Below are 12,499 nucleotides of genomic sequence, written 5' to 3'. Positions count from 1 at the left end.
CCCTTGTTGAAGACCAAGTGACCATAGGTGTGTGGGTTCATTTCTGGGTCTTCAATTCTATTCCATTGGTCTACTTGTCTGTCACTCTACCAGTACCATGCAGTTATTATCACAATTGCTCTGTAGTACAGATTTAGGTCAGGCATGGTGATTCCACCAGAGGTTCTTTTATCCTTGATAAGAGATTTTGCTATCCTAGGTTTTTTGGTATTCCAGATGAATTTGCAGATTGCTCTTTCTAATTCATTGAAGAATTGAGTTGGAATTTTAATGGGGATTGCATTGAATCTGTAGATTGCATTTGGCATGATAGCCATTTTTACAATGTTGATCCTGCCAATCCATGAGCATGGGAGATCTTTCCATCTTCTGAGATCTTCTTTAATTTCTTTCTTCAGAGACTTGAAGTTTTTATCATACAGATATTTCACTTCCTTAGAGTCACGCCAAAATATTTTATATTATTTGTGACTATTGAGAAGGTTGTTATTTCCCTAATTTCTTTCTCAGCCTGTTTATTCTTGGTGTAGAGAAAGGCCATTGACTTGTTTGAGTTAATTTTATATCCAGCTACTTCACTGAAGCTGTTTATCAGGTTTAGGAGTTCTCAGGTGGAATTTTTAGGGTCACTTATATATACTATCATATCATCTGTAAAAAGTAATATTTTGACTTCATCTTTTCCAAATTGTATCGCCTTGATCTCCTTTTGTTGTTGAATTGCTCTGCCTAGAACTTCAAGTACAATGTTGAATTGGTATGGAGAGAGTGGACAGTCGTGTCTACTCCCTGATTTTAGTGGGATTGCTTCAAGCTCCTCACAATTTACTTTGATGTTGGCTACTGGTTTGCTGTAGATTGCTTTTATCATGCTTAGGTATGGGTCTTGAATTCCTGATCTTTCCAAGACTTTTATCATGAATGGGTGTTGGATCTTGTCGAATGCTTTTTCTGAATCTAACGAGATGGTAATGTGGTTTTTGTCTTTGAGTTTGTTTATGTAATGTTTTACATTGATAGATTTCCATATATTAAACCATCCCTGCATCCCTGGAATGAAACCTACTTGGTCAGGATTGATGATTGCTTTAATGTTTTCTTGGATTTGGTTAGCAAGAGTTTTATTGAGGATTTTTGCATCTATATTCATAAGGGAAATTGGTCTGAAGTTCTCTATCTTTGTTGGATCTTTCTGTGGTTTAGGTATCAGAGTAACTGTGGCTTCATAGAATGAGTTGGGCAGAGTTCCTTCTACGTCTATTTTGTGGAATAATTTGTGCAGAACTGGAATTAGATCGTCTTTGAAGGTCTGGTAGAACTCTGCACTAAACCCATCTGGTCCTGGGCTTTTCTTGGCTGGGAGACTATTAATGATTGCTTCTATTTCTTTAGGGGATATGAGACTGTTTCGACCGTTAACTTGATCCTGACTTAACTTTGGTACCTGGTATCTGTCTAGAAATTTGTCCATTTCGTCCAGGTTTTCCAGTTTTGTTGAGTATAGCCTTTTGTAGAAGGATCTGATGGTGTTTTGGATTTCTTCAGGATCTGTTGTTATGTCTCCCTTTTCATTAGTGATTTTGTTAATTAGGATGCTGTCCCTGTGCCCTCTAGTGAGTCTAGCTAAGGGTTTATCTATCTTGTTGATTTTCTCAAAGAACCAACTCTGAGTGTGGTTAATTCTTTGAATAGTTCTTTTTGTTTCCACTTGGTTGATTTCACCCCTGAGTTTGATTATTTCCTGCAGTCTACCCCTCTTGGGTGAATTTTCTTCCTTTTTTTCTAGGGCTTTTAGATGTGTTGTCAGGCTGCTAATGTGTGCTCTCCAGTTTCTTTTTGGAGGCACTCAGGGCTATGAGTTTTCCTCTTAGAAATGCTTTCGTTGTGTCCCATAAGTTTGGGTATGTTGTGGCTTTATTTTCATTAAACTCTAAAAAGTCTTTAATTTCTTTCTTTATTCCTTCCTTGACCAAGGTATCATTGAGAAGAGTGTTGTTCAGTTTCCACGTGAATGTTGGCTTTCCATTATTTATGTTGTTATTGAAGATCAGCCTTAGTCCATGGTGGTCTGATAGGATGCATGGGACAATTTCAATATTTTTGTATCTGTTAAGGCCTGTTTTGTGACCAATCATATGGTGAATTTTGGAGAAGGTCCCGTGAGGTGTTGAGAAGAAGGTATATCCTTTTGTCTTAGGATAAAATGTTCTGTAGATATCTGTTAAGTCTATTTGTTTCATAACTTCTGTTAGATTCACTGTGTCCCTGTTTAGTTCCTGTTTCCACGAACTGTCCATTGATGAATGTGGTGTGTTGAAGTCTCCCACTATTATTGTGTGAGGTGCAATGTGTGCTTTGAGCTTTACTAAAGTGTCTTTAATGAATGTGGCTGCCCTTGCATTTGGAGCATAGATATTCAGAATTGAGAGTTCCTCTTAGAGGATTTTACCTTTGATGAGTATGAAGTGTCCTACCTTGTCTTTTTTGATAACTTTGGGTTGGAAGTCGATTTTATTTGATATTAGAATGGCTACTCCAGCTTGTTTCTTCAGGCCATTTGCTTGGAAAATTGTTTTCCAGCCTTTCACTCTGAGGTAGTGTCTGTCTTTTTCCCTGAGATGGGTTTCCTGTAAGCAGCAGAATGTTGGGTCCTGTTTGTGTAGCCAGTCTGTTAGTCTATGTCTTTTTATTGGGGAATTGAGTCCATTGATATTAAGAGATACTAAGGAAAAGTAATTGTTGCTTCCTTTTATTTTTGTTAGAGTTGGCATTCTGTTTTTGTGGCTGTCTACTTTTTGGTTTGTTGAGGGATTACTTTCTTGGTTTTTCTAGGGCGTGATTTCCGTCCTTGTATTGCTTCTTTTCTGTTATTATCCTTTGAAGGGCTGGATTCGTGGAAAGATAATGTGTGAATTTGGTTTTGTCGTGGAATACTTTGGTTTCTCCATCTATGGTAATTGAGAGTTTGGCCGGGTAGAGTAGCCTAGGCTGGCATTTGTGTTCTCTTAGTGTCTGTAGAACATCTGTCCAGGCTCTTCTGGCTTTCATAGTCTCTGGTGAAAAGTCTGGTGTAATTCTGATAGGCCTGCCTTTATATGTTACTTGACCTTTTTCCCTTACTGCTTTTAGTATTCTATCTTTATTTAGTGCATTTGATGTTCTGATTATTATGTGTCGGGGGAATTTCTTTTCTGGTCCAGTCTATTTGGAGTTCTGTAGGCTTCTTGTATGTTCATGGGCATCTCTTTCTTTAGACTTGGGAAGTTTTCTTCAATAATTTTGTTGAAGATGTTTGCTGGTCCTTTGAGTTGAAAAATCTTCATTCTCACCCACTCCTATTATCCGTAGGTTTGGTCTTCTCATTGTGTCCTGGATTTCCTGTATGTTTTGAGTTAGGATCTTTTTGCATTTTCCATTTTCTTTGATTGTTGTGCCGATGTTCTCTATGGAATCTTCTGCACCTGAGATTCTCTCTTCCATCTCTTGTATTCTGTTGCTGATGCTTGTATCTATGGTTCCAGATTTCTTTCCTAGGGTTTCTATCTCCAGTGTTGCCTCACTTTGGGTTTTCTTTATTGTGTTTGCTTCCCTTTTTAGGTATAGTATAGTATTGTTCATTTCCATCACCTCTTTGGATGTGTATTCCTGTTTTTCTTTGAGGACTTCTACCTGTTTGGTTGTGTTTTCCTGTTTTTCTTTAAGGATTTGTAACTCCTTAGCAGTGTTCTCCTGTATTTCTTTAAGTGAGTTATTAAAGTTCTTGACGTCCTCTACCATCATCATGAGATATGCTTTTAAATCCGGGTCTAGCTTTTTGGTTGTGTTGGGTTGCCCAGGACTAGGTGGGGTGGGAGTGCTGCATTCTGATGATGGTGAATGGTCTTGATTTCTGTTAGTAGGATTCTTGTGTTTGCCTTTTGCCATCTGGTAATCTCTGGGGCCCGTGCAGAATACACTTGGAGGGGTCCCGGAACCAAGATGTCTGCTGCAGATGCTCAGGCAAAGCTTTCCCGGGCTGGTCGGATCCCTAACCTCTGGCTGGGAAAGTGGCCAGCTGTCTGGGGCCTGAAAAGGGGGCTGCCTTAGAAGCTCTGTGGCTCCCCCCTGTCCCAGAAGCTTTTAGCTTCTGTATTCCGTACTCTCACCTGTGCAGAATACACTCAGAGGGGTCCTGGAACCAAGATGTCTGCTGCCGTTGCTCAGGCTAATTGCTCCCTCTCCCTTCGGGCACCTTTCCTATGGTCGGGAAGGTGGCTGGATATCTGGGGCCTGTGCAGAATGCACTCGGCGGGGTCCTGGAACCAGGTTGTCTGCTGCTGATGCTCAGGCAAAGCGCTCCCTAAAAATATGGAACGCTTCATGAATTTGCGTGTCATCCTTGCACAGGGGACATACTAATCTTCTCCGTATCGTTCCAATTTTAGTATATATGCTGCTGAGTTTCACAGGATATTACCTTCTTTCTGCCTTTGATGATAATAGACTGAACCTCTGAACCTGTAGGTTCAACAACAATGAAATGTTGTTTTTTTTATAAGATTTGTTTGGTCATGCTGCCTCTTTATATCCATTGTCCCTTACTAATCCATTAATATAATTAGGATTTCTGGTAATGGAGGATGTGTAGTCTGTACTGGTCATCTTTGGAACACAAGCATTGTTTCAGTGGTGAGAATGCATTGCAGTTGCTTCAAATTTTAGCAGAAGTGTTCCATAGAGATTCCCAAACAACACATGCTGATGCTAGGACTAGAGTTTGCTCTCTGCAAACTGACATGGTGGCCCTATTGTCAGGGAAAATGCCACGTGGTTCATTGAGTATAATGAAGACTAGCTGGTATATGCATGGTGACTCAACTTCAACATTCTAGGAACTTTTGTGTGGGAAGGTACTGGGCAGGCTAAAAACAGTGTAAGATGGACATTAAATCTGTCACAAATCCTTCAACGTACAATCTGTCATACCTATATAAAGTTCTGGGGCACCGCAAGAGGGATAGTGGTACGAAGTTGAAGGAGTAGGCAACCAATATTTTGTTTAGCTTGAGGTCCATGCTATGAGACAAATACATTGCCTGGAAATGGAAACAGGAGAGCCCAGAGACCTAGGGATGAACCAAATATGAATGGCCTAAAAAATCAATGATATTATGTCCAATTACAGTGTATTATACTCATAAGTCAGTGCTTTCTTCAGATAAGAGAGACTTCCTTCATCATTGGTTGTGAGCAGGTGCAGAGACACACAGGCATACATTATGTGAACTTAGTGTTTAAATTAGAGGTCTCTGGTCCTTCAGATAAGAGACCGGTAGCCCAGGGCATGTTGTTGGGGGGGAGTAGGGAGAATTATAGAAATCAGACAGGTTGTGGAACATCAGGAGAACAAGGCCAACAAAATGAAATAGGAAGAGTTTTCACTTTGTCACATAAAGTAAAGCAGAAAGCAGTGGACCTGTAAGAATCTCCATCTCCAAGGCTTACTGCTGAAGATCCTTACTGTTTCCTGTTTATCATTATTATTTTTATTTTAAATATTATCTTGATCTACTTTTACAGTCCTATCATTATTCCCCTGTTGGTCAACACTTCTTAGTTCCTAATCTCCCAGTATAAATAAACAGAGACACAGTGAAACTAATCGAGGTTACAAACCAAACAGAACTATTATTATATTAGTATAATATATAAATATTATATTAGTATAATATATAAATATATCAGTTTCTTGTTTTATCTATTGTGACTTTGTGGTTCAACTCAGCTATTCTGGTATAAATTTCTCTCCAATCTTAATGATTCAGACTTGTTTCCCTTGGCTTCTATCTGAATTCATTTGTTTTACCTCAAACTATCTCTGGCAATCTTTTCTAATCACCTGCCTTTTTCTCACTCCATGGTATTTTATTCTCAAACTGTCCTTGTAAAACTCCCTCCCACACCCATCTCTCTTAAGTAGCCTCCCCTTTTGGTTTGACAGTTAGGCATATCCTGCCACACACACTCCAGTGGAATCTGTGTGACTGGCCCCAAAGCTTGGACATAGGTCTGAGTCAAAAAGCTTCATGGAAACTTAGTTTCTTGGAACCTTGGCATCTCCTGCAAAAATGCCCCAAATTTGCCCTTGTTTCAGTTGGTGAACAGATCTGTGTGCTTCCCTTCAGTATTGTTTAATTATAAGTGCCCCCAAGGAATGACTTGACATATAGCTAAGTTAGATTGGCCTCCACTAGTGTTTCAATATCCTAGGAAATCCTTGAGCCGACCTTGGGCTTTGGATGTATTAAGAATTCTACTCATTCAATGCTTCCAATGTAGGTAGAGAAAGAAATCAGGCATTTCAATTTACTACAAAAGAGCTAGTAGTCTCAGGGCTAGTTCTATAATGTAAACTTAGAATTACAGCTGAGCCACTTCCATGTGCAGGATTTAAAATGTCCTAGGGTGATAGTGAATTATCCAATAGAGTAGAATTGTAACTATGGCAAGGGGATTAAGACCTTTCCTCTGGCTTCTAAAAATAAGCTTACCTTAGGTGGGTCTGCTTTATATCCCAGTGGTAAACACTGATCTTTATCCCAGTTGTAAACCATGCCTGGATCCTGTCAGCTTTCATGTATGCATTTCTCTTTTTTTTGTAAAGAGTCATTTTCATTCAGGTAACCTCAGTGTACCTTGGATGACCTTAATGTATCACTTAATTTCCTAGTTTTCTTCTGTAATACAAGTCTGATGCTCGGTATGAGAAATTACGTTCTGACCCAATACTCTCTCTGGTGTTTGTGTCTGTGATGTTTTGCTGACCACTTGAGTACCTGAATCTTGACTCTCTAGTGTGTTGAGGGACCAACTGATTCCAGTCCACTGCACTATCCTATCTCTCATTCATTCTTTCCCATATTTCTATTATTTGTAATTTTGTCTGCCCCTCAATTCAACTTCACTTTCAAACATGACTACTTCCTTCTAAAAATAACTTTACCTTCATTGTTTGAGATTAAAGGTGTGTAGTAATTGTGTCTGCGTTATATCCAGTGGGAAAAAAAGTATGTAATTCTAGCCAGACCACACTGACCTTGAAATATTTTGGGTATGATCTCTTGGGAGAAAGTCATGTTGCTGGATTAAAATTTCTCTACACGTTATGGATGTTGGATTGGTGGTTTTGTTGGATTCCTTACAATGGGAGAGAATGTGAGATGCCATTTTTTCCATTTATTGGATCTTTTCTTATTTTATATTACAAATGTTATCTCCTTTCCAGGTCTCCCATCTGGAGAGCCATATCCCCTCCTCCCTTCACCTGCCTCAATGAGGGTGCTCCTCCTCTCATCTACCCATTTGCACCTTCCATCTCTAAGCTTCTCCTATACTGGGGCATCAAACCCCCACAGGCCCAAAGGCCTAATATCCCACTGATGTCCAGCAAGGCCATCCTCTCCCTCATATGCCATTAGTCCCTTCATATATACTATTTGTTTTGTAGTCTAATCTCTAGGAATTCTTGGGGATCTGGACTTTGACACTGTGGCTCCAATCATGGGGCTGCAACTGCTCCATCTGCCCATTTCTTACTATTTCATCTGGGACCCCACACTCAGTCCAATAGTTGGCTGTGAGAATCCTTCTCTATATTTGTCAAGCTCTGCCAGAGCCTCTCAGTAGACAGTCATATCAGGCTCCTGCGAGTAAGCACTTCCCAGCAACCACAATAGATTCTGGGTTTGGGGACTGTATATGGAATGGATTCTAATCTCCTTCATGATAAAAGTTTTAGAAAGGTCGGGAATTCCATTCCCATACCTAAATATAGCAAAAGCAATATACTGCAAACCAGTAGCATACATCAAGCTAAATAGAGAGGAATTTGAAGCAATCTCACTATAATCAGGGAATAGACAAGGTTGTTGACTTTCTCACTACCTGTGAAATATAGCACTGGAATTCCTAGTCAGAACAAGTAGACAACAGAAGGAGATGAAAGAAATACAAATTGGAAAAGAAGAAGTGAAAATATCACTATTTGCAGATTATATGATTGTATAATTAATTGACTCAAAAAGTCCAGCAGAAAACTCCTAAACCAGATAAACAGCTTCAGCAAAGTGTCTGGATACAAAATTAACTCAAACAAATCAATAACCTCCCACTACTCCACGGATAAACAGGCTGTGAAAGAAATTAGGGAAATAACACATTTCACAGTAGTCACAAATAATACAAAAGATCTTGGTTTGAATCGACACAAGTGAAAGATCTGTATGACAATAACTTCAAGTCTTTGAAGAGAGAAATCAAAGAAGATCTCAGAAGATCAGAAGGTCTTCCATGCAAATGTATTGGTTGGATCAACATAGAAAAAAATGGCCATCTTGTGAGAAAGAAATCTCCACATTCAATTCTATCCTCATCAAAATTCCAAGTCAATTCTTCATAGAGTTAGAATGAGCAATTTCAAGATTAATCTGTAAAAACAAAAAACCCAGGGTAGTGAAAACTTTTATCAACAATATAAGAACTTCTCGGGGAATCACCATCTCTGACTTCAAGCTGTATTACAGAGCAATCGTGATAAAAAACTGTAATGTAGTGGTACTATGACAGACAGGTAGATCAATGGAATAGGAATGAAGACACAGAAATGATCCCACACACCTTTGGTCACTTGATTTTGATAAAGGAGTTAATATCATCAGTGGAAAAAAAAAGACAGCATTTACAACATATGGTGCTGGTTCGACTGTAGAAGAATGCAAACCAATCTATTCTTATCTCCTTGTACAAAACTCAAATCCAAAAGGATCAAGGACTTCCACACAAAACCAGACACAAGAAACTAATAGAAAAGAAAGTGGGGCGGGAGGCTGCGGCTGCCCTGGGAGAGCTGGTGGAAGGCTTGGGAGGTGGGAGGAGCTGCTAGTAAGGTGCAGCAGCCTGGGAGTTAGAGCATGGCAGGCTATAACTGTGTTTTCTGCGGAGTCCTCTGGTCCACCATCCCAGAAGCTTTCCTGAACCGTCTCCTGGTGGAGCCGCCCTCAGTTTGAGGGTGATCGATGCTTGAAGGGAAGATGGCTGATATTAACTTCAAAGATGTAACTTTAATAGTCAGCGTGTTTGCCGCCTGCTACTGGAACAGTCTGTTCTGTGGGTTTGTTTTTGATGATTTTTCAGCAATACTGGATAATAAAGACCTGCATCCATCTACACCTTTAAAGACTTTATTTCAGAATGACTTCTGTGGAACTCCTATGTCTGAGGAGAGAAGCCACAAGTAATACAGGCCCTTAATGGTGTTGACATTTCGCTTAAATTATCTCCTCAGTGAGCTGAAAGCCATGTCTTACCACCTCCTGAACACAGTGTTCCACGCTGTCGTCAGCGTGATCTTCCTTAAGGTCTGCAGACTCTTTCTGGATAAGAGGAGCAGCATGATTGCACCTCTGCTCTTCGCAGTGCACCCAATCCATACAGAGGCTCCTTGGGTAATATCTCTAGCTCCTGTATTGGGGGCCGTGTGACCCATCCAATAGCTGACTGTGATCATCCACTTCTGTATTTGCTAGGCCCCGGCATAGTCTCACAAGAGAGAGCTATATCTGGGTCCTTTCAGCAAAATTTTGCTAGTGTGTGCAATGGTGTCAGCGTTTGGAAGCTGATTATGGGATGGATCCCTGCATATGGCAATCACTAGATGGTCCATCTTTTTGTCACAGCTCCAAATTTTGTCTCTGTAACTCCTTCCATGGGTGTTTTGTTCCCATTTCTAGGAAGGGGTAAAGTGTCCACACTTTGGTCTTCCTTCTTCTTGAATTTCATGCGTTTAGCAAGTTGTATCTTTTATCTTGGGTATCCTAAGTTTCTGGGCTAATATCCACTTATCAGTGAGTACATATTGTGCGAGTTCCTTTGTGATTGGGTTACCTCACTCAGGATGATGCCCTCCAGGTCCATCCATTTGCCTAGGAATTTCATAAATTCATTTTTTTAATAGCTGAGTAGTATTCCATTGTGTAAGTGTACCACATTTTCTGTATCCATTCCTCTGTTGAGGGGCATCTGGGTTCTTTCCAGCTTCTGGCTATTATAAATAAGGCTGCTATGAACATAGTGGAGCATGTGTCCTTCTTACTGGTTGGGGCATCTTCTGGATATATGCCCAGGAGAGGTATTGCGGGATCCTCCGGTAGTACTATCTCCAATTTTCTGAGAAACCGCCAGACTGATTTCCAGAGTGGTTGTACAAGCTTGCTATCCCACCGAACTCATCATCTGTCTTTTTCCTAGCTGCCTTTCTCTCGTATACTAAGTCAAAAGGACCAGATAATTCCATAGATCTCTTATTTTCTCTTCTTAAATTGTAGTGTGGACCCCGATTGTATTAACCGTGTTTTTAGTGGCTGTTGCAACATTGTTTAAGGAACAAGGAATAACGGTTGTCGGAATTTGTTGTGTATATGAAGTATTTGTGGCCCAAGGGTACACCTTGCTGATGTTATGCACCTTTGCTAGGCAGTTTCTGCGCGGGAAGGGCAGCATTCCCTTATCTGTGCTGCAGACACTGATGAAGCTCATTGTCCTGATGCTCAGTATCTTACTACTCGTTGTGATCAGAGTCCAAGTTATTCAGTCACAACTTCCAGTGTTTACAAGGTTTGATAATCCAGCTGCTGTAAGCCCAACCCCGACACCGCAGCTGACTTTTAACTACCTCCTTCCTGTGAATGCCTGGCTTCTGCTGAATCCTTCGAAGCACTGCTGTGATTGGACCATGGGGAAAATACCACTGATAGAATCATTTCTAGATGTTCGAAATCTCGCCACTTTTGCTTTCTTTTGCTTTCTGGGGGCTTTGGGAATATTCAGTCTCAGATACCCTGGTGACTCCTCAAAGACTGTCCTAATGCCGCTTTGTTTAATGGTGTTACCATTTATTCCCGCATCAAACCTGTTCTTTCCTGTTGGATTTGTTGTTGCTGAGTGAGTACTATATGTTCCTAGCATGGGGTTCTGTATTTTAGTAGCCCATGGATGGCAAAAAATTTCAAACAAAAGTGTGCTGAACAAGCTCTCATGTGTTTGTCTTTCCATGGTGATACTAACCCATGCCTTGAAAACACTTCATAGAAATTGGGACTGGGAGTCAGAATATACATTGTTTATGTCAGCCTTAAAGGTGAATAAAAACAATGCCAAATTAAGGAATAATGTGGTTCATGCTCTGGAGAATGTGAAGAACTTTGAGAAAGCTTTGAAATACTTCTTGCAGGCTACCTATGTTCAGCCAGATGACATCGGTGCCCACATGAATGCAGGAAGAACTTATAAAAACTCAAACAGAACTAAAGAAGCTGAAGCGTCTTATATGCTGGCTAAATCACTGATGCCTCAGATTATCCCTGGTAAAAAATATGCAGCCAGAATTGCCCCTAATCACCTAAACGTTTATATCAATCTGGCCAACCTTATTTGAGCAAATGAGTCCCGTCTGGAGGAAGCGGACCAGCTGTACGGACAGGCCATCAGCATGAGGCCAGACTTCAAACAGGCTTACATTAGCAGGGGAGAGTTGCTTTTAAAAATGAATCAGCCTCCCAAAGCAAAGGAAGCATATCTTAAAGCACTAGAGCTGGACAGAAATAATGCAGATCTCTGGTACAACTTGGCAATTGTTTATATTGAACTTAAAGAACCAAATGAAGCTCTGAAGAACTTTTGGAACTAAACCCCAAACATAAGCTAGCACTGTTTAATTCTGCTATTTTAATGCAGGAATCAGGTGAAGTTAAACTCAGACCTGAAGCTAGAAAACGGCTTCTAAATTATGTAAATGAAGAGCCACAGGATGCTAATGGCTATTTCAATGTGGGGATGCTCTCCATGGATGACAAAAAGGATTCAGAAGCTGAGTCTTGGATGAAGAAAGCTATCAAATTACAACCTGACTTCAGAAGTTCTTTGTTTAACCTGGCACTCCTGTATTTGCAGACTGCTAAGGAGTTAAAGGCATTGCCAATTTTAGAAGAGCTGCTTAAATACTATCCTGACCATACCAAGGGTCTCATTTTAAAAGGAGACATTCTGATGAACTAAAAGAAGGATATACCTGGAGCTAAAAGATGTTTTGAAAAGATACTGGAAATGGATCCAAGCAATGTGCAGGGGAAGCACAACCTGTGTGTTTGAAGAGAAGGAGTTACTAAAAGCTGAGAGGTGTCTTGTGGAAACATTGGCATTAGCACCTCATGAGGAGTATATTCAATGCCATTTGAGTATAGTCAGGGATAGAATCTCCTCTTCTGGTATTGTGGAGCAGCCACTGGCCCCAGTTGATAAGACTCCAGGTACAGAGGAGAGAGAGGAAATCCCTTCTGAGGATGTAAAAGAAATCAGCAGTGAATCCAGACCACCACAAATCTTAAAAACAAACAATAACAGAAACTCTAAATCCAACAAGCAATCAACAGAAAATGCAGACCAAGATGCCCCCCATAAAACAACA

At 40.3% G+C, this 12,499-nt stretch overlaps 1 non-coding gene and 1 pseudogene across 1 annotated transcript; one reads left to right on the top strand and one right to left on the bottom strand.

The window, feature by feature from the left end:
- Positions 1–4,341: 4,341 nt before the first annotated feature.
- On the bottom strand, positions 4,342–4,446 carry Gm25257. Its single transcript, XR_003953128.1, has one exon. It is a non-coding gene; the product is annotated as a U6 spliceosomal RNA (small nuclear RNA).
- On the top strand, positions 8,857–11,784 carry Gm6645 (predicted gene 6645; annotated as a pseudogene).

Source organism: Mus musculus, chromosome X (assembly GCF_000001635.26).
Source record: "Mus musculus strain C57BL/6J chromosome X, GRCm38.p6 C57BL/6J".
Lineage (NCBI taxonomy): Eukaryota > Metazoa > Chordata > Mammalia > Rodentia > Muridae > Mus > Mus musculus.
This window is presented reverse-complemented; position numbering and strand designations above follow the sequence as displayed.